General features: G+C 43.7%; 1 protein-coding gene across 4 annotated transcripts in view; it reads right to left on the bottom strand.

Moving 5' to 3' along the window:
- The window catches only part of LOC122933350 (periphilin-1-like), an 86,518-nt gene extending 74,727 nt beyond the window's left edge, over positions 1-11,791 (bottom strand). Inside the window, exons 1-2 of one of the 4 annotated variants that reach the window (XM_044288299.1) lie at positions 11,690-11,791; positions 10,049-10,242 (exon numbers count right to left, since the gene is read on the bottom strand). The gene's annotated coding sequence lies outside the window, so the exon portion shown is untranslated. Of the gene's footprint in view, positions 1-10,048; positions 10,243-11,473 lie in introns of all 4 variants that reach the window. The other 3 variants (XM_044288301.1, XM_044288300.1, XM_044288298.1) reach the window with 3 other exon arrangements.
- Positions 11,792-21,757: the final 9,966 nt, after the last annotated feature.

Here is a 21,757-nt window from a genome sequence, read left to right as displayed (position 1 = left end):
TGTGTCATCAGCAAAAAGACAAACCTTACCATCGAGGCCTTTTGCAATATCACTTATGAAGATATTAAACAAAATTGGTCCCAGTACAGATCCCTGTGGAATCCCACTGGTAACATGACCTTGTTTTGAATGTTCTCCATTGACTACAACCCTCTGTTGTCTGTCACTCAGCCACTGCCTAATCCACTCAACAATATGGGAGTCCATGCTCAATGACTGCAGTTTATTGATAAGTCTTCTATGTGGGACAGTGTCAAAAGCCTTACTAAAAACTAGATATGCGATGTCTACTGCACCTCCACCGTCTATTATTTTAGTCACCCAGTCAAAAAAATCTATAAGATTTGTTTGACATGATCTCCTTGAAGTAAACCCATGTTGTTTTTCATCTTGCAATCCATGGGATTTTAGATGTTCCACAATCCTATCCTTTAGTAGGGTTTCCATTAATTTGCCTACTATTGATGTCAGACTCACTGGTCTATAGTTGCTCGATTCCTCCCTACTACCTTTCTTGTGAATGGGCACGACATTTGCCAATTTCCAATCTTCCGGGACGACTCCTGTTACTAATGATTGGTTAAATAAATCTGTTAACGGTTTTGCCAGCTCACCACTAAGCTCTTTTAATAATCAGGCCCCTGTGACTTATTTGTCTTCACTTTAGACAGCAAACTTAGAACATCTTCCTCTGTAAAGACCCATGCATCAAACGATTTAATAGTCATCCTTTCTAGTGGAGGTCCTTCTACTTTTTCTTTTGTAAAAACTGAACAGAAGTATTCATTAAGGCAGTCGGCTAGCCCTTTATTCTCTTCTACATACCTTCCGTCCTTTGTTTTTAATTTAGTTATTCCTTGTTTTAATTTCCTTTTTTCATTTATATATCTGAAGAATGTCTTATCCCCTTTTTTCATAGACTGAGCTAGTTTTTCTTCTGCCTGAGCTTTAGAAGTTCTTATAACTTGCTTGGCCTCTTTCTGCCTAAATCTTGTAGATTTCCTTATCTTCATTGCTCTGGGTTTTTTTTATAATTACAAAATGCTAGCTTTTTATTTTTAATGATTTGGGCCACTTCTGCTGAGTACCACAGTGGTCTCTTCCTTTTTTTGCTTTTACTGACAAGTCTAATGCAATTTTCTGTTGCCTTCAATAATGCACCTTTTAAGTAGTCCCATTTCTCCTGGACTCCATGTAATCCGTTCCAGTCTGATAAGGACTCATTTATGACTAATTTCATTTTTGAAAAGTCTGTTTTTCTAAAATCTAAAACTTTTGTTTTTGTGTGGTGGGACTCTTTCACAGTTCTTATATTAAACCACACTGACTGGTGATCACTAGATCCCAAGGTTTCGCCTACAATGACATCATATACCGAATCCCCATTTGTGAATATCAAATCCAAAATGGCCTCTGTCACGAACTATGGATCCGACCGCTCCGGATCCCACAGCTGTGACGTAGTGGTCTGTGACGGAGTCTGCGCACACACAGAGACCTCACGTGACCGGGGTATTACCACTCGGCTAACACCCCCCCACTACACTTCGGTAACTGCCACCACGTGGGTTCCCGGTCCACGAGCCGACTATCTGGGTCATTCACTATCACACAGATCAGTGGATGAACCGGATATCACTTACTGACCAACCGCAGTCAATCACCCCCAGCTACAATTCCTAAATGCAATGTAACTAACTACCTGGTAACGTCTCTTCAAAGGCAAGGTACGTTGTTCAGCAGCTTAGAATATGGAAGACTTGGCCACTTAGATTTTATAATCTTTAATAAGCGGTAAAAAGCAGTGCAGACAAGTCTAATGACAATGACTATAAATCTACAGAATAATAATAACAATATAAATAATCACGACAGTTCAAATGAAAGGGAAAAAGATGAAAGAATACTTAGTTTCTCTGGAGGGTTTCAGATGGTCGTTCATATGTCCTTTTTGAATCCTTGCAAACCCCTTTCAGTATGTATCAGGGGAGACCCTCAAAGTTCTTCTGATACAGGGATATGCTGTCAATGTCCAATTAAGTGTCTGGTGATGTTCCATGGGTCTCTCTCCTCTGTCCTTGTGCATGGATTTTTATGAACTCTGCCATGGGCAGGAGACTTACTCCTGTCAGCCAATGGCAGCAGAGTGACTGTCAATCCTAGGGATTGCCCCCAAGTGTTTTATGACCCCATCAAAGTTCAGTTCCTACAATGAGGATTATACTTAAGCCCGTATCTCCTTGATACATCGGCATATTGTTATACAGAATACATATTTGCGATCCTTATTTATTTACCTACAGAATGAGACCACACACGGTAATGCTGGGACCTGTAGTTCTTCTACCACCCATAGGTCAGCTAAGGAATCACATCCTCTAGTCATATTTGATACCCAATTAACCACAATACTCTGTAGAGCCTGGATCTGGTGTCAGAAAGGGCATAAGTTGATTCATAAATGAAATATGAAAGTGGACTGGTTTTATGCCCAGAGCTAATTAAGGTCTATTAGCTCTCCTCAAACCAGACCTGGAAATTAATGACGTCACGCTCCAGCCAGGCTTGACAGCGAGCTGATCTTATCTTATAGGATGAGCTGGGCCTGGTATAGCCTTTATGACCTTTTATTGCTGGCCTCAAAGAGTAGTGGTAATAAAAGTGTCCATCTATATCATAGGCGACCCAGGCTTCATGAAGATGAGAGTTCACAGTTTTTTACATAGGCCAGAAGCATATAAGATGGCTACCCAGAGGAATTATGTATGTATGCCGGCACAGCCTCCCTCCGGGTTGGCTCCTCAACCATTTGTTGTAGGGATAACCCCAGTAGGGAATTTAGAATATCTGTACTCCTGGTAGAACTTGCTATATGGGGATAACCCCATGTTCCCGTCTTTAACATTACTCCCCGGAATTCAGTTCTGGAAATCGCATAATGTGCATCTGTTGGGGGATGTGTATGAGGGTGGTAATTTTTGTACCTATGACACATTATGTAGTAAACATGATTTACCCAGGAGTTCATTCCATAAGTTCCTGCAGATACGCCATGCTTTAAAGACACATTTTGGTGCGTCTCAGATCCAGATAGCTAAATTTCCTATGATCGGGGTGATCCGATCTCAGGGCCCCAAAGGATTTATTTCAGGGTTATACACTCACCTGCTGAATGCCAAGTGTAAACTAGCCCCACTGCAGATCATACCAAAATGGCAAACTTTGATACCTGACCTCGCTGTTGAGGACATTGAAGATTTATTAGAATCCCCTGTGTTGGTATCTCCGGCCATTAATAATAAGTTCATACAGCTATGTATAATACACCAAGGGTACTTATCTCCTCTGCGTCTATGTAAAATGGGAGTACTTACACACTCGCGCCGTCATAGGTGGGCCATAGACGGTGCTGATTTTTGGCATCTGATATGGTCGTGCTCACACATTCAGAGGTTTTGGACGAAGGTTACTGACTTTTTAACTATTATTTTGGGACGTCCTGTACCTTTGGGTCCCAAAATATGTCTCTTTGGGATTTTGGATAAGGAGGTGTGGGGACATTATGAGAGAATATTTTTGAGGGAAACTTTATTCTTAGCACGAAAAGCTGTAGCGATTCGGTGGATGGGGGAGAGAGGCCCTACATTGAATCAGTGGAAAGATTTAGTTAATGCCGTTATTCCGTATGAAAATATTGTATATAAAAAAAAAAAAAAAAAGGGGATGCACCTCAAAATTTACTAAAGTATGGGAAAGATGGTGTTCCTCGCCGCAATCGATGTATTCTAGACAGGATCTTTCTAATGCACTAGCTGATGCATCAAGACGACTGTAAACTTCTGTCTTTATCTGAAAGCTCTGTCTGAAATCATAATTATGCATATTGAACTGTGTCTATGGTGATATAACTGACCAACTTGACATGTACGGACTATGTTTGTGATGTCTGTATAGTGCATACCGTTGTGTGTACTTTATATGACTTGTGTATTTTTATGCTCAATAAAAAGAATAAATAAATAAATAAATAAAATAAAAAGGGAACCTGGAGACTGCACCACCACTAGCAGCTCGTCTAGATAAGGAATAATTATAATATCTGACCACCTTATATGTGCTATCACCTCCCTCATGAATTTTGTAAAAATTATTGGTGTCTGCGATATTCTAAAAAGGGAGGGCTCTGAACTGAAGGTGGACAACTGACTCACCTGTACTGCCACCCTGAGATAAGGGGTGTATGGGTACATGGTAATAGGCGTCCTTGATATCTATTGACGCCATGAAACAATTGGGAAACAAAAGAAGAATTGTTGATGATATCGATTCCATATGAAATTTTTGCTATGTTCGATATAGATTCAGGTCTTTTAGATTTATTATAGTCCGATAGGACCCATTTGGTTTGGGGACTAGAAAGTGTCGAATAAGACCCCTCTTCAATTTCTGCTGTTGGAACTGGGTCTAGAACTGATGTTTCCATTAGGCTTCTTATTTCTCCTAATAATGCCGTCTGTTTTGAAGAGTGTTGATTTAAGGCTGCAATTCTTAACCTTTCTGGTTGGGGGTCTTTTGAATTCTAGATGATAGCCTTCTTTTATAAATATCCTTTACCAATGTACTTAAAGGGAACCTGTCACCGGGATTTTGGGTATAGACCTGAGGACATGGGTTGCTAGATGGCCACTAGCACATCCGCAATACCCAGTCCCCATAGCTCTGTGTGCTTTTATTGTGTAAAAAAAAAAAACGATTTGATACATATGCAGATTAACCTGAGATGAGTCAGAGCTTGAAAATATGACTCTTCTCTGGTCAAGTGAACAGAGCTTAGCCGCGCCCACTCTAGTTAATACAAGTCGTGACGTCAGTGGGCAGGCGGCCTGGCGGTAAACAGTGAGAAGGCTGCGGTGCTGCTGGAGCGCCGCTGCCTTCTCAAACAGCTGATCGGCGGGGGTCCCGGCTGTCGGACCCCCGCCGATCAGAAGCTGATGATCTATCCAGAGGATAGATCATCAGTTAATTGAAAGTGCAGAACCCCTTTAACTTTCACCACTGGAGCATCTACTCTCGGAACCTCCTGCCACTCTGCGACATCCTGATCCTTTTAAGGGGTACTTTCTTTTAACTGATCTGGGAACAAAAAAAAGTTTTTATCCGGCTTGTTCCATTCCCTCTTTAATACAATCTTGGACAGGAATACTCTAGCCTTCCTTGGCTTCAGACTGTCAAACATTAATTTGTCTCGATTTTTGACTCCTTTTCATCCTCTATCTCCATGAGGGCCCTTACAGCTTTTAAAAGAAGGTCCGTGCCTTCCACTTTAAACAGGGGCATTCGCGTAAGGTCCTCAGAGGAAGAATCTGGGCGTTCTACTACTCCCTCTTCCTCCGATTCTGAGAAGTCTAAATCTGTTTCTTGAGCCTTCCTCTGCCTAGAAGAACCAGAAAGCGATTTTTTTATAGATTGTTCCACAGAGGACCGGACTGCCATCCTGACCAGATTCTGGAGCAAAGATGGGGATTGTTCCGCTACCAATTTGTCCAGGCAGGGTTGGCAAAAAGCTTTTGGGTAATACCGGCTCAACTTTTTGCATACCCCACATTCTCTCCCTTTTGACTTGTGGGTAGCCTTCCTGGGGGCCTCTTTAACCTGTATCAACACATAGCCCCAAAAACAGGTTACTAGAGAATACTTAAAAATAATCTCCCAAAAGGGAGACTGTGCGGTACAATCCCTCTTACCCCACCCAGGTGTACCATGACAGCTTCTGCGTGTTTCTCCATGCGCTGCTGTGCCTCCCCTTCCTCCTGCATGTCAACGGACACAATAGATGGGAATCTGGAAGGAAAGTCTGGCTGTACTGGACCAGGCTGTATCAACTTTGCCTTCCAAGTCGGCTGGACGGCGTTCCCCTTTTAACGGGCCGCGCACCACTCTCCATGTATTCAGCCCCTCCTGTCTTGTGTGGAACGCACACGTCTGCTGAATGCGCGCCGGAAACAGGACCTGTGGGAGCACGCCGAATCAGTGAGCCAGGGAGACGACGCCTTTCTCCTCCCTCCAGAACTTCGCCCGGCCGCAGGCATGAAGGGAACGAGGTGGCAGTCATCCCCCCATGGCAGAAAAATAAGACAGAGAAATACCAGACTTTACAGTGGCTCCTAGTGGAGACTTACACAGTCAGGGACCTCCAATAGGTATCTGAGATAGACCCTAGACCTATCCGGGAAAGATCCATCCCCCTGTCCTAAGGAGAGGAAACAGGAAGAAACTGAGGATGGAGTATGGAAAAACCCTATTTAAAGATCTGTTTCCTGTCCGGAAGATCTCTCACAGGTGCTGTCATGGGGCGTAATGGAAATTGAATTTAATCTAACCGCCAACGTTAATCTAATGCAGGCAATCTCAAACTGTGGCCCTCCAGCTGTTGTAGAACTACAACTCCCACAATGCCCTGCTGTAGGCTGATACATGTAGGCTGTTCAGGTATCTTGGGAGTTATAGTTTTGCAATAGCTGGAGGGCCGCAGTTTGAGGATACCTGATCTAATGTGTATGGCCACCTTAAGGGTAAATACACAGGATTTATGTGTGGAGAATCCGTACTGAAATCCGCAGGTGTTCGCAGGGAAATCCATGCGGACAATCCGCATCAACTGGTGCGGATTTTACTCTCCCCATTCAAATGAATGGAGAAAATCTGGTCAGGAAAAATAAAATAAACCGACATGTTGCGGATCTTAAAATCCACACTGCAGGTCCAAATCCACACGGAAAAAAAAAAAAATCTGCATTGTCTGCATGAGAACTTGAAGTTCTCATAGAATACAATGTACAGTCGTGGCCAAAAGTTTTGAGAATGACAAATATTAGTTTTCACAAAGTTTGCTGCTAAACTGCTTTTAGATCTTTGTTTCAGTGATGTCGTGAAATATAATTACACGCACTTCATACGTTTCAAAGGCTTTTATCGACAATTACATGGCATTTATGCAAAGAGTTCAGTATTTGCAGTGTTGGCCCTTCTTTTTCAGGACCTCTGCAATTCGACTGGGCATGCTCTCAATCAACTTCTGGGCCAATTCCTGACTGATAGCAACCCATTCTTTCATAATCACTTCTTGGAGTTTGTCAGAGTTAGTGGGTTTTTGTTTGTCCACAAGTTTTCAATGGGATTAAGATCTGGGGAGTTTCCAGGCCGTGGGCCCATAATGTCAACGTTTTGGTCCCCGAGCCACTTATCACTTTTGCCTTATGGCACGGTGCTCCATCGTGCTGGAAAATGCATTGTTCTTCACCAAACTGTTGTTGGAAGAAGTTGCTGTTGGAGGGTGTTTTGGTACCATTCTTTATTCATGGCTGTGTTTTTGGGCAAAATTGTGAGTGAGCCCACTCCCTTGGATGAGAAGCAACCCCACACATGAATGGTCTCAGGATGCTTTACTGTTGGCATGACACAGGACTGATGGTAGCGCTCACCTTTTCTTCTCCGGACAAGCCTTTTTCCTGATGCCCCAAACAATCGGAAAGAGGCTTCATCAGAGAATATGACTTTGCACCAGTCCTCAGCAGTCCAGTCACCATATTTTCTGCAGAAGATCAATGTGTCCCTGATGTTTTTTTTGGAGAGAAGTGGCTTCTTTGCTGCCCTTCTTGACACCAGGCCGTCTTCCAAAAGTCTTCGCCTCACTGTGCGTGCAGATGCGCTCACACCTGCCTGCTGCCATTCCTGAGCAAGCTCTGTGGCACTCCGATCCCGCAGCTGAATCCTCTTTAGGAGACGATCCTGGCGCTTGCTGGACTTTCTTGGACGCCATGAAGCCTTCTTAACAAGAATTGAACCTCTTTCCTTTTAGTTCTTGATGATCCTATAAATTGTTGATTGAGGTCCAATCTTAGTACCCACAAGATCCTTGCCTGTGAAGCCATTTTTAAGCAACGCAATGATGGCTGCACGCGTTTCTTTGCAGGTCACCGTGGTTAACAATAGAAGAACAATGATTTCAAGCATCACCCTCCTTTTAACAGGTCAAGTCTGCCATTTTAACCCAATCAGCCTGACATAATGATCTCCAGCCTTGTGCTCGTCAACATTCTCACCTGAGTTAACAAGACGATTACTTAAATGATCTCAGCAGGTCCTTTAATGACAGCAATGAAATGCAGGGGAAAGTTTTTTTGGGATTAAGTTAATTTTCATGGCAAAGAAGGACTATGCAATTCATCTGATCACTATTCATAACATTCTGGAGTATATGCAAATTGAAATTATAAAAACTTAAGCAGCAACTTTTCTAATTTCCACCATTTATGTAATTCTCAAAACTTTTGGCCATGACTGTACATGACCTACATCCGCGCGGAAAATCTGCACGCAATCCTGATTGTGTGCACTTAGCCTAAAGGAGGGCAGTTGTGTAAAAAGCTACACAGCATGGGAAAGTAATTAATCAATCAACTTCCTTTCAACCATAGGTATAGCAATGCTGAAGGGCTTAAAAGGAGCCAGAGTTCCTCCTAAAATGTCCATTTCCCCCATCTATGGTCATGTCTGAGACCTGGCGGAAAAAAATATGGGCCTTGGGACTGTAACCTGCAGCACTTTTAGATAAGATTTGCTTCAGATGTACACCATCTACTGGTGTCAACTACAACCTCGATGACACGTCAGAATACAGGAAAGGTTTCATCGCAGTGGGCAGTGCGCTCCCCCGCCCCCCCAGTATTAATCATTTGAGGCCACAGGATCGTCCCCCTCTGATCAGCCCACCATGTGCCTCCCAGCCTCTCCCTCTGGTAACTCACCCCCCCGCCCATCATTGGTGGCAGTGGGCAGTTCCGATCGGAGTCCCAGCAGTGTAATGCCGGGGCTCCGATCGGTTACCATGGCAGCCAGGACGCTACTGAAGTCTTGGCTGCCATGGTATGTTAGTGAGCATCATTATACTCACTTGCTATAAGCATTAGCAATTCGCCGCACAGACAAAAGAAGGAGCGCCCAGCTGCCATGGCGCACGTGAGTATAATGCTGCTCACTAACATACCATGGCAGCCAAGACTTCAGTAGCATCCTGGCTGCCATGGTAACCGATCGGAGCCCCAGCATTACACTGCTGGGACTCCAATCGGAACTGCCCACTGCCACCAATGATGGGAGGGGGACCCTGTGGCCACTGCCACCAGTGATTAATACTGGGGGGGGGGGGGGGAGTTACCAGAGGGAGAGGCTGGGAGGCACATGGTGGGCTGATCAGAGGCTGGGGGCTGTTTTTTGGACTTTTGGTTGGTCAGTGGTCACAAAATAAATGTGTTATTTATAGAATTGTTATAATTGGTATCGGTGAGTACTTGAATAAAAGTATTGGTATTCGTTCTAATAAAAAATAAAAATAAAATAAAAAAAATGGTATTGGGACATCCCTACTATAAGCCACTTGTTCTGGTACAGAATTAACCCTGTAATGTTTTTGTTGTTACAGTCAATCAACTAGTTATAGATACCCCAAATGGTGAAAAATTACATATAAAAGTATAACAATTAACGCCTCCTTGTGGCTGCCCCCATACAGTGTGACGCCTCCTTGTGGCTGCCCCCATACAGTGTGACGCCTCCTTGTGGCTGCCCCCATACAGTGTGACGCCTCCTTGTGGCTGCCCCCATACAGTGTGACGCCTCCTTGTTGCCCCAAGTGTTTTTTTTCTTCTAAATGGGCATTTATCGCGATATATATCGTTATCGCGATAAATTTCTTAATATCGTTATCGTGGGAATATTTTTGATATCGTCCAACCCTAGCTCAGACCTGTATGTAACTGCCAAATTTGTACATTTCTGCTCGTGTCTACTTCTCATTGGAGCGAAAGACAACTTCCTCTTACTTTCATACCATATATATATATATATATATATATATATATATATATATATATATATATATATATATATACATACATACATACATACATACACATACACATACACACACACACATACACACACACACGAGTGCAATGCCAAAAATAAACAGAGCTATTTTTCAATCTACCTTGTGTTGATTGTCTGATTGTTAGCTCTCCTGGTACCAGAAAGGGCACGGTTTCATCCAGGGAACGATTGAGGGATGAAGTGCAGATAAGGAAGGTAATAAAGAGATACGGGCAGTTAATTCCTTCCTTACAGTACAGAGGTCAGTGAAGAAATGTGCCATTCATTTCTTCTTATGGCATCCCCAGACTGGAGCTGTAGAAAAACATAAAACTGTATATGAGCAACAGAAGGAGCAAAGAAGAGACACAACCACATTTACAGGGCATCCGATGACAGACTTGTACCTATATAACTGTCTGACCTGTTACATGTGCTCTTGGCAGCTGAAGTTATCTGTGTTGGCCCCATGTTAATACGTGTCCGCATTACTGAGAACAATTCTGCTTTATTATATGCAAATGAGCCACTAGGACTAGGTGCAACAGGGGTGTTGCCATTACACCTAAAGGCTACGTTTTCTCTGCAACTGCTGCGCCCACTGGTTTAGCCTCTGTCAGGGAAGATACACCAGAGGGAGCCTGCAGTGGAGATGCAACTTTTTAAAAAGTCACATCATATATGACACATAAAAGTGTTCTTGGGCTTTCAAACCTGCGTTCGGTGCAGATCAGTCTTGTATCTCCACAGAGGGATCTGCACCAATAATGCAAACGCTTGTATCCGTTCAAAACTGATCCGTCCTGACTTACATTGAAATTGGGGACGGATTTGATTTCAATTGCACCATATTGTGTCAGTGAAAACGGATCCGTCCCCATTGACTTACATTCTAAGTCAGGACGGATCCGTTTGGCTCCGCATCGTCGGGCGGACACCAAAACGCTCAAAAGTGTAAGGGAGACTAAACACAGCCAAAGTGATGCATTCTGAACGGATCCTTATCCATTCAGAATGCATTGGGGCTGAACTGATCCGTTTTGGGCCGCTTGTGTGAGCCCTGAAACGGATCTCACAGGCGGACCCAGAAACGGCAGTGTGAAAGTAGCCTTATCTGTAATGCTGACCTACTTTACACTCCACTTTTGAAAGTGGCGAAGCCCATCAAACGTCGCAAAATTTCACCAAAGGTCTCAAGAACGCATTAAAACTGGCCTAGGTGCCAATAAAACCAATCAGATTCCACCTTTCATTTTCCACAGCTGTGAAATCTGATTGGTTGCTATGGGCAAGACTTCAAAATAAGTTTGAAAAAGAGCCACAGGTAGGAAATACAAAATGCTACAAATGCATGGAGGCTTCCGCTTGTGAAGTGGGACCCTGCATCTCGCCTGTTAGTCCTATGGCCCGCGGACGGCCCTCAGCTTTCTGGGGGTTCATGCTCCCCGGGCAGACATTTCCGTCCACTGCTGGAAGCTCGAACTTTCTTATGGTGGCTGTAGACATGTCTCATGCAGCTGACTACATACTGCAACACAGTACTCACAACCAGGCGAGTCAGTCACACCACATCCGATACCGCTCCGGCAATACCTGCAGTCCATAACTTTTCCCATCTAACGGTCCCGCCTCACCTCACTGGCCCTTCCCCCACATCCTGCGAGCGTGCGAGCAGTCACGGCAGACAGGCGTGACGGGGGTGAAGCGCGGGTTCTCCGGGGTTACCAGCTCTGTCCCAATAGTGCAGGCAGAAGGCACTCACCAGCCTGGCTATCGGTGCGCTCCAGAAACCTGTTATCTTATCCTGCTGGCTGCGTGGTCGGCCATTGCCTGCTGCATATCTAGACCCCTCCCTGAGATTACCCCTTCCTGTCAGGGCTCATGCACAACATCTACGAGACTACTAACATGGAGTCCAGAACTGCCTTCTCTGGTTTTCTGACCAGTTCCAATATCATGGCTAGGATGTGACGCTGACTCTTGAGCTTTCACAGTTTACCCACTGCCTGTAGGAGCAACGTGTAGTTGAACATTTTTATGTTTAGTATATGTTTTCCCAAACCATAAATTACTGCTGTTTTCGCACTGACCAATAAGTCTAATTGCGCCACTTCTTGGTCTGTACAGATCACTTTGCAGTTACCTGCTTATCTGTCATCAGAGGCGGCTCTTCCATTAGGCCGCGGCAAGTACAGGACGTCCTTAGGTCAAAGCCCCGAATGTTTTGTCCAGTGCCCTGAATACTATTCCCTCCCTGTACTTGTTCCGCTGATCTGCTAGGCTGCTGCACGGTCATGAATTTAGTCACTTCAGAACGCAATCTCGCGAGACCTGCCGCAGGAGGTCACAGGTCTTGCTGGATTACGCGCCGCAGGACAGAGTTGCGCTCTGAAGTGACTAAACTCATGCCCGCGCAGCAGCCTAGCAGATCAGTGGAACAAGTACAAGGTGGGGGGGAAATTACCTAATGGGAGGCAGTGTGGCAGACAAATTACTTAAAGGGGTTCTTCACTTTCATCTAACTGATGATCTATCCTCTAGATAGATCATCAGCTTCTGATCGGCCGGGGTCCAACACCCGGGACCCCCGCCGATCAGCTGTTTGAGAAGGCAGCGGCGCTCCAGCAGCGCCGCGGCCTTCTCACTGTTTATCGCCGGGCCGCCCGCCCACTGACGTCACGACTTGTATCAACTAGAGTGGGCGCGGCTAAGCTCTGTTCACTTAAATGGAGCTTAGCCGAGCCCACTCTAGTTGATACAAGTCGTGACGTCAGTGGGCGGGCGGCCCGGCGGTAAACAGTGAGAAGGCTGCGGTGCTGCTGGAGCGCCGCTGCCCTCTCAAACAGCTGATCGGCGGGGGTCCCGGGTGTCGGACCCCGGCCGATCAGAAGCTGATGATCTATCCAGAGGATAGATCATCAGTTAAATGAAAGTGAAGAACCCCTTTAATGGGGCAGTGTGGGGGGCAAATTACATAATGTGAGGCAGTGTGTGGGGCAAATTACTTAATGGAGGCAGTGTGAGGGGCAAATTACATAATGTGGGGCAAATTACTTAATGGAGGCAGTGTGGGGGCAAATTACATAATGTGAGGCAGTGTGGGGGGCAAATTACTTAATGGAGGCAGTGTGAGGGGCAAATTACATAATGGAGGCAGTGTGAGGGGCAAATTACATAATGTGAGGCAGTGTGTGGGGCAAATTACTTAATGGAGGCAGTGTGAGGGGCAAATTACATAATGTGAGGCAGTGTGGGGGCAAATTACTTAATGGAGGCAGTGTGAGGGGCAAATTACATAATGTGAGGCAGGGTGTGGGGCAAATTACTTAATGGAGGCAGTGTGGGTGCAATTACATAATGTGGGGCAGTGTGGGGGGCAAATTACTTAATGTGGCTGTGTGGGGGCAAATTACATAATGTGAGGCAGTGTGGGGGAAAATTACTTAATGGAGGCAGTGTGGGGGCAAATTACTTAATGTGGGGGGCAAATTTCATAATGTGAGGCAGTGTGGGGGGGGCAAATTACTTAATGTGGGGCAGTGTGGGGGCAAATTACATAATGTGAGGCAGTGTGTGGGGAGGCATTACTTAGTGGAGGGCATATTACTTAATGGGGCAGTGTGGGGGGCAAAATACATAATGGGGGCAGTATTACTAATGAGGGCATTCTAGCAGGGAAATACTATTGGTGGGACTATGAGGAGTACTATTACTACAGGGGCACAATTATTTCTTCAGGATAGTATTTGGGGGTATTGGGGGGCACAGTTAGCAGCAGGATAACCCTGGGGGCTCTAGGTTGGGGGATGATGATAGAAATGTGAGGAAGCTAAGATGTCTGTGTGTCACACTCTGCAGAGACGAGGAGCGGCTGAGAGAAGTTGTACGGACCAAATGGAGAAGATGAGGACAGAAAAGATCTACATCGGAGGAGACGTCACCTGGGGACACTGGATCTGACAGGTATATGCTGCTGTATAGCAAGTACAGCAAAATGCGGTGTGCGGGGCCAGGGTTAATGCAAAGTGTTAATATGCACTGTGAATATAAGCCGTGTACTGTGTTGTCCCTTTGCATATTAATCCTTTACTGTGATGTCACTGCATATTAAAGGTGTACTCCCGGATTAGGAAAATAAATCCCCTAGCCAAAGCATAGGAAATAAGTGTCGGATCGGGGGGTCCGGCCAATGGGATCCCCCATGATCTTCTGTATGGTACTCCGGCTCTCCTTGTGCCCGGAGCGGTGGTCAACACTCCTCCTCCATGTATCTATGGGAGAGCCTAAGATATATCACTTCTGTATCTCTGAATCTTCCATAGAGGTACATGGAGGGGGAGTGTTGACCACACCACCGCTCCGTGCAGTGGTTGAGACAGCTTATTTCTTAAGGACTTAGCCGGGGCATCCCAACAATCTTCGTGAGGGCCTCATGTTCGAGTTTCGCCTAAGGCCTCACAAAGTCTAGAGCCGCCTCTGTCTGTCATTCAAATTTTTGCTGTAATGATACCACCTCTGTGTATAGATAACGGGATCACCTGTGCACAGTTCAAAGAGCATACTCTCCCATAGAAGTCAATGGAGTCCGCTCCTGTCCATTCTGTCTTTGGATCATGGGGCTGCTGTAAAGCTATTTTCTTAATGCTTTCTAAATGCTGTTAAGAATAGCTCAGGCAAGATGGCTGCTGTTCAGATAATAGACAAAAAAAATATTGCAATTAAACAAAAGCAAATTAGAAACAAGGGAGATGTGTCACTATCTGGTTTTAACCGACAAGGGAAATTTTAAGACGAAATTTTAAGACTTTTCCTTTAAGACGACCCTGTCACCAATTTTGACCCCATCTAAAGGGCATGTCAAAAACACACTGAACAGTAATGTTCTGAATATACACAGACTGGCATTCCTAATTCTGCCAGACAAAATTCACAAGGGGTAATAGGAGAAAAAACGCACCCCACAGTTTGTTACATATTTCCTCCTCAATACAGCACTACCCCATATTTGGTTGTAACCTGCTATATGGGCATATGGCTGGGCTCAGAAAAGAAGGAGCACTGGTTGGCTTTTGGAGGGCAGTTTAGCTGGAATGTTTTTTTCGGTACTATGTTCCACTTGCAGAAAATATGAGGTAACAATACAGTGGAAGGAATTTTATGTAGTGGTGTAGTGTGCATTTGGACCCAAGTGTTTCATTGAATTTATTACACAGTGATGTGAAAGTGAAAAAATACATATGTTTTCCAATAAGATGTTGATTTAACCCCAAATTTTTCCCATTTCCATGTTTACGGCCATCCTGCAACAGTGGCGTGGGGGGGGCACCGTTTTTTTTTTTTTTTTTATTTTATTTTGTTTTGTTATTTACAACATTCATCTGACAGGTTAGATCATGTGGCATTTTTATAGAGCAGGTTGTCACGTACGTGGCGATACCTAATATGTATACAATTTTTTTTATTTATGCAAGTTTTACACACTTATTTCATTTTTGAAACAAAAAAAACTCATGTTTTAGTGTTTCCATAGTCTAAGAGCAATAGTTTTTTTAAAAGTTTTTGGGTGATTATCTTGGGTAGGGTATGATTTTTGCGGGATGAGATGACTGTTTGATTGGCACTATTTTGGGGTGCATATGACTTTTTGATTGCTTGCTATTACACTTTTTGTGATGCAAGGTGACATTTATTTAGCACAGTTTTTTATTTTTTAAGGTGTTCACCTAAGGGGTTAGGTCATGTAATATTTTTATAGAGACGGTCGATACGGACGCGGCGATACCCAATATGTATACTTTTTTATTTATTTATGTAAAAAGTTCTACACAATAACAGCTTAAAAAAATGATGTTTTAGTGTCTCCATATTCTGAGCCATAGTTTTGTTATTTTTTGGGCGATTGTCTTAGGTAGGTGCTCATTTTTTGCGGGATGAGGTGACGGTTAGATTGGTACTATTTTCATGGCCGTACACCTTTTTGATCGCTTGCTGTTGTACTTTTTGTGATGTAAGGTGACAAAAAATTGCTTATTTAGCACAGTCTTTATTTATTTTTTACTGTGTTCATCTGAGGGGTTAGGTCATGTGATATTTTTATAGAGCTGGTCGATACGGACAAGACAATACCCAATATGTCTATATGTCTTTTCCCTATCTTTTACAATTTTTGTACTTTATTTTTGGAAAAGGACGCTTTTTTTTTTTTACTTGAAACTTACATTTATTTTTGCAAAACGTAAATTTCATAAACTTTTTTTTTAACTTTATTATTTGTCCCACTCTGGGACTTCAACATTACAGGGTCTGATCCCTGTTTAAATGCAGCACGATACATCTGTATTGTGCTGTATTGAACTGTTAGCGTCTTACACTGTAAGACGCTAACAGTTGCCTAGGAGACCCAGCCTGGGGGCTGGGCCTCTGTACATGCCAGGCCCCAAGCCTCCCATATGCCGCGATCAGCGCTGACCGCGGCATATGAGGGGTTAATCCATCGGCATCATCACCGATGCTGGTGGATGCAGCAAGGATCCGGCTGTCAGTAAAAGCCGGATCTCTGCCGCTGATCACGGCACCGCACGTGGGGGAAGAGAAGGATCGCAGGACGAGAATGCTCGTCCTCTAGCGCTAAGTGCTGGTGATTTAGGACGAGCATTCTCGTTATTAAAGCATCTCGTTATGGTGGTCCCCTACGAAGGTGTAAATTATGAACAATGTGGGGAGGTTTCTCTGAGACAGAGGAGCAGAATCAATAGCGAATATGGGAATAGGGTACAGAGAGACAAACCCATAGTGCGGGCAAAATGGGCATCTATCAAATTTACCCCTGCTCCACTGTCTAGAAAGAAAGAAATAGTCTCCGTCTTACCACCAAAAACAATAACCGCTGGCAACACAAATTGCGATGTACGTATGGAGGAAACATATACCCCCCGGCTGACATCCTCCACACAGCCTGGGGTTAGTAGTTTTCCGACGGTCTTTTGTTTCTGAGGAAAGAAGTACAGACATTAATGAAATGACCCCTCTCCTCACAAAAAAAAACAAACCCCACGCCTACGGCGAACCTCAGGAGGACGGACCTGACGAGTGGTTCCTCCTAGCTGCATAGGCTCGTCTAAGTCCGTACAGACTAACTGCTGCTTGGGAGGGGTTACCAATTGCTCCGGTTTTTTCAACCTGTCCCTAAGGCATCTATCTATTTGGATAGAAAGGGACATAACCGCATCAAGGGAAAAGGGGGTCTCATATAATGCAAGCGCATCCTTAACCCTTTCGGATAACCCACAGCAGAACTGACTCCTGAGAGCTGGGTCGTTCCATTGGGTATCCGTAGCCCACCTACGGAAGTCAGAGCAATACTCCTCTACCGGCCGCTCTCCTTGTAGGAGTCTCCGTAATCTTGATTCAGCCAGTGCGACTCGGTCAGGGTCGTCATATATGAGACCCAAGGCCCCGAAAAACTCATCCACTGACCGAAGAGCCTGGGAATCAGTGGGTAAAGTGAATGCCCAGGACTGCGGGTCCCCCTGCAGCAGGGAAATAACAACCCCCACCCGCTGTTTTTCATTACTAGAGGAGTAAGGGCGCAGTTTAAAATATAATTTACAGGCCTCACGGAATGTCAAAAACTTGTCCCTTCCCCCAGAAAATCTGTCAGGGAGAGGGACCTTGGGTTCTGCAACAACCTGGTTACCAGTAGCAACCGCTGGGCTTGCGGTCAGTTATAATTGCTGCTGTTTCTGGAGGACCAACGCCTTCAATCCTGCCACCTCCAAAGACAGGCCATGAAATTGTTTGGACAGAGCAGCAATTGGATCCATACTGGATTCTAAGTAGGTAAAAAATTATTTTTCTTTTACCTACACAAAATAAGGACCAGATATAATGTAATGACCGGCGTCACACACAGGGAGGGAAAAGGGAAAGCCCTGCCCAAGGGAGAGGGAAAGGTGGTGACCCCTGACTCACCTTGCGGCTGGCACCTGACTGCCCTGACGTCCCTAGACGGGTTCCTCACCCGTGCGGCGATCACGTGCCTAAACCCTGGCTTTCCCTAAAATGAGCCCTAGATAGTGAATCGCTAGTCCGCACCACTGACACTAAGAGGGAAACACCAGGGAGAGGACAGACAATACAGACAAACACATAAACCCAGGTGGGCAACCACAGCAGACCACAAAGGTCCAACAGGGATCCGGAGGGAAACGTTCTGGACCAACAACCAGAGCAACACAGCTCCAGTGGGTCAGTATAGAAGTCCAGGCAGGAAGCTCTATATGTGGCAACCAGAGAAGTGTGAGAGGGGAATATAAGGAGGTTGGGAGTGCTGGACAAGGAACAGCTGAGGAGAAGGAGCTACGGATCCCTGAGTGAGCCAAAAAGGGTTGCAAAGCAAACCCAGAAAGCTACCATAAGGAAACAGCCCTATCTTACATAGAGCGCGCAGCCAGCCGCTGCGACTTCCTGAACCCGGGTATAACGGAGTCAGGCGTGGGTCTTGACACCCTCGTGACAGTCTGTGCAGGTACACACCACCAACTGGTTACCACCCCTCTGTACCCTTACTGCAGACTGCTGGCAATTCATTCATAACTTCTAGTGTAGAAATAATAAAAGAATGGCATAACATACAGACATAACAATAGAGGCTTATTTAGAAATAAGGTTTATTAGATGACAAGCAAAAAGCAAAAGTAAAAAGTACCAGTCACACAGCTAGAAAACTGTTAACCCTTTGTGACAGAACGGCTCAATATTTGTAATAAAGACCAATTGAAAAAAAAATTGTCCACAAAAGGTGTACATGTCCTTTAACCCCTTAATGACCCTGCCATTTTTCACCTTAAGGACCAGGCCATTTTTTGAAAATCTTGCCTTATTGGATTCCGACAGGCAGTTCCATCGCCGGAAGTGCCTGGCGGATCCAGCCATCTGTATGCAAACATATACCATTTGTAGACGGATCCGTATGCTGCAGTATTTTCTCAGTCCAAAAAACGTACAGTGACTGAACTGAAGACATCCCGATGCATACTGAACGGATTGCTCTCTATTCAGAACACATTAGGATAAAACTGATCAGTTTTTGTCCGGTATTGAGCCCCTAGGACGGAACTCAATACCGGAAAAGTTTAACGCAAGTGTGAAAGTACCATAAAACACTTTTACTTATCCAAGCCATTCTGAGATTGTTTTCTCGTCACATATTGTACTTCATGACAGTGGTAAATTTGAGTTAAAATATTTCATTTTTGTTTATCCCAAAAATACCAAATTTACCAAAAAGTTAGAAAAATTCACAATTTTCTAAATTTAAATGTCTCTTCCCATATGTCTACTTCATGTTTGGATCTTTTTGTAAATTACATTTTCTTTTTTTGAGACGTTAGAAGGCTTAGAAGTTTAGAAGCAAATCTTGAAATTTTTCAGAAAATTTCCAAAACCCACTTTTTAAGGATTAGTTCAGGTCTGAAGTCACTTCATAAATGCCCCCATTTTAGAAACTACACCCCTCAATGTATTCAAAACTGTTCACGGATTATCTGAATTCCTGTGTAAATGGTATCCAATTTACCGTTCAACACAGTACGAATAACATCGAATTTTTAGATCTCAGACTCAGGGGGGACTCCGCCACAGCCTCCATATACACCAGCACACACAGAAAGCAAACAGCTGGCAATACATTACTGCATGCACAATCATGCCATCCCACACATACCATCAGGAATATACCTAAGGGAGAATTAATCAGAGCCAGAAGGAATTGCAGTGACGAGTCAACCTACAAAACAGAGGCAGAAAACATTACTAAAAGATTGACACATAGGGCTTATTCACAAAAAATGTTGGACAAATGCAATAGAGAGGTATCAAACATTGACAGAAATTCATTATTAACTACTAATGTGAAAAAACACAGTCACGATATCAGAGAGACATTGAACCATGAAAGAAAAAATATATCTTTGTAACACAATATAGCAAAGAATACACCCAAATTTGTAATATTGTAAAAAAAACACTTTCCGGTTCTGGCCTGCGACAAGGCATGGGCAGCAATGGCACAAAAAGGCGTAAAATGTGCAGCTAAAAAAGCACCTACCATAGCTAGCTCAGTAAGTCCCTCCCTTTTTAGAAATGATAAATTTCGCTCTACTCAGAGCACTTGGTTATCCACAAAGGGGAACTACAAATGTGGTCATTCCATTTGTATTTGTTGCAAATACATGAAAATCAGCCAGAATTTTGAATCTACTGTTAATGGCCAGACTTTTAAGATTCACTCCTTTCTCAATTGTAACACCACTTTTGCCATTTACTGCATAACATGCACCAAATGCAAGCTGCAATATATAGGATGTACAACAAATGCCATAAAAACGCGCATTAGAAAACATATATCAGACATACCGCACCATGCAAACCGCAATGTATCTGCGGCAAGTCTCCACTTTGCCACAGTGCATGGTGGGGATGTCTCATATATGTCAGCACAAGGTATCGAAAAAGTCAAAAAACCTTTAAGAGGTGGTGACAGAAAACGCAAACTTCTGAATAGAGAATCCTACTGGATTTTCCAGTTAGAAAGTCGCCAACCCCATGGTCTGAATAAAAAACTTGACCTCATCCTACAATATTGATCTTCAAACTATTGATCATATAGTATTCCTCCTTTTTCATTTTCCTCACCTAGTTCCGTCATCATTACTATATTTTTTTCTGAATATGTCATTGCTATTTCTTTTTATGTTTTTATAAATCACATACATTTATGGTATGCTTTTAATTGAGTGTTGATTTGTGGATGGGATGGGAGTGGTTGAACCTCAGCCTGATTACCTCAGGTGAGAAAGTCAGTCCCTCCCTCCTCTCTATAAAAACTTTCTGCAGTGTACTGGAAAATGTCATGAGTAAGGGCTAGGATTTTATTGTGCCTGAAACATGTAGACCTGCATTCCTGTACCTGGATTTTACTGAATATTGAATAAAGCTTTGGATTACCACGAATACAAGCTGGACCAACCAATCCTTTTTTTCTTTATTCAAAACTGATTGTACAAACTTTGGTAACCCTTTAGGTGTTCCACAAGAATTAAAGGAATATGTAGATTGTAAAGGGAGAATATTAATCACCAATATTATGCGAATATCGATAATTAGTATTCATAAATAGGAGGAGCCGTCTAGTGATGACTCCGCCTATTTATACCTTTATATAACAATAACATAATACTTTCGCTATACTTTACACTAATCACTACGCTAGCTGCCTGCGCCTAACTGACTCACCACCGCTAACAAGTACACGCTACACAAAGGGTACAAATATTACTGTATTTATTAACGCCTGACGCACACAATATGTATGTATGCTTGGGGCACATCCATACACATGTATACATTAATACATCAGGGGGCATATATGTTATGAAGGGGGATGTAAGGGGGCACAGCCCCTATACTATAAGAGGGCACAGATGATTATGTAAGGGGGCACAAGCCCCTACCTTATAAGGGGGCACACAATATACAGTAAATACACAGCACTACAAATATACAATCCTAAACTACACTACACGTTCCCAATTCCACCCATAAACTAACTATACAGTTTGTGTTTGCATGCATATATGTATATATATATATATATGCATGCGTATCAACTCTTCCTCAACATAGATGAAGTTTCAGAATTTAACTTTTTGGCAGATTTTCTATTTTAATCCATTTTTTCCAGTAACAAAGCAAGGGTTAAAAGTTTTTTTTTTTTATGGTGTTCACCTGAGGGGTTAGGTCATGTGTTTTTTATTTTTTTTTAGATAGA

This window comes from Bufo gargarizans, chromosome 3, assembly GCF_014858855.1.
Source record: "Bufo gargarizans isolate SCDJY-AF-19 chromosome 3, ASM1485885v1, whole genome shotgun sequence".
Taxonomy (NCBI): domain Eukaryota; kingdom Metazoa; phylum Chordata; class Amphibia; order Anura; family Bufonidae; genus Bufo; species Bufo gargarizans.
Note: the sequence above shows the minus strand (reverse complement) of the source record. Positions and strands in the feature narration are given on the sequence as shown.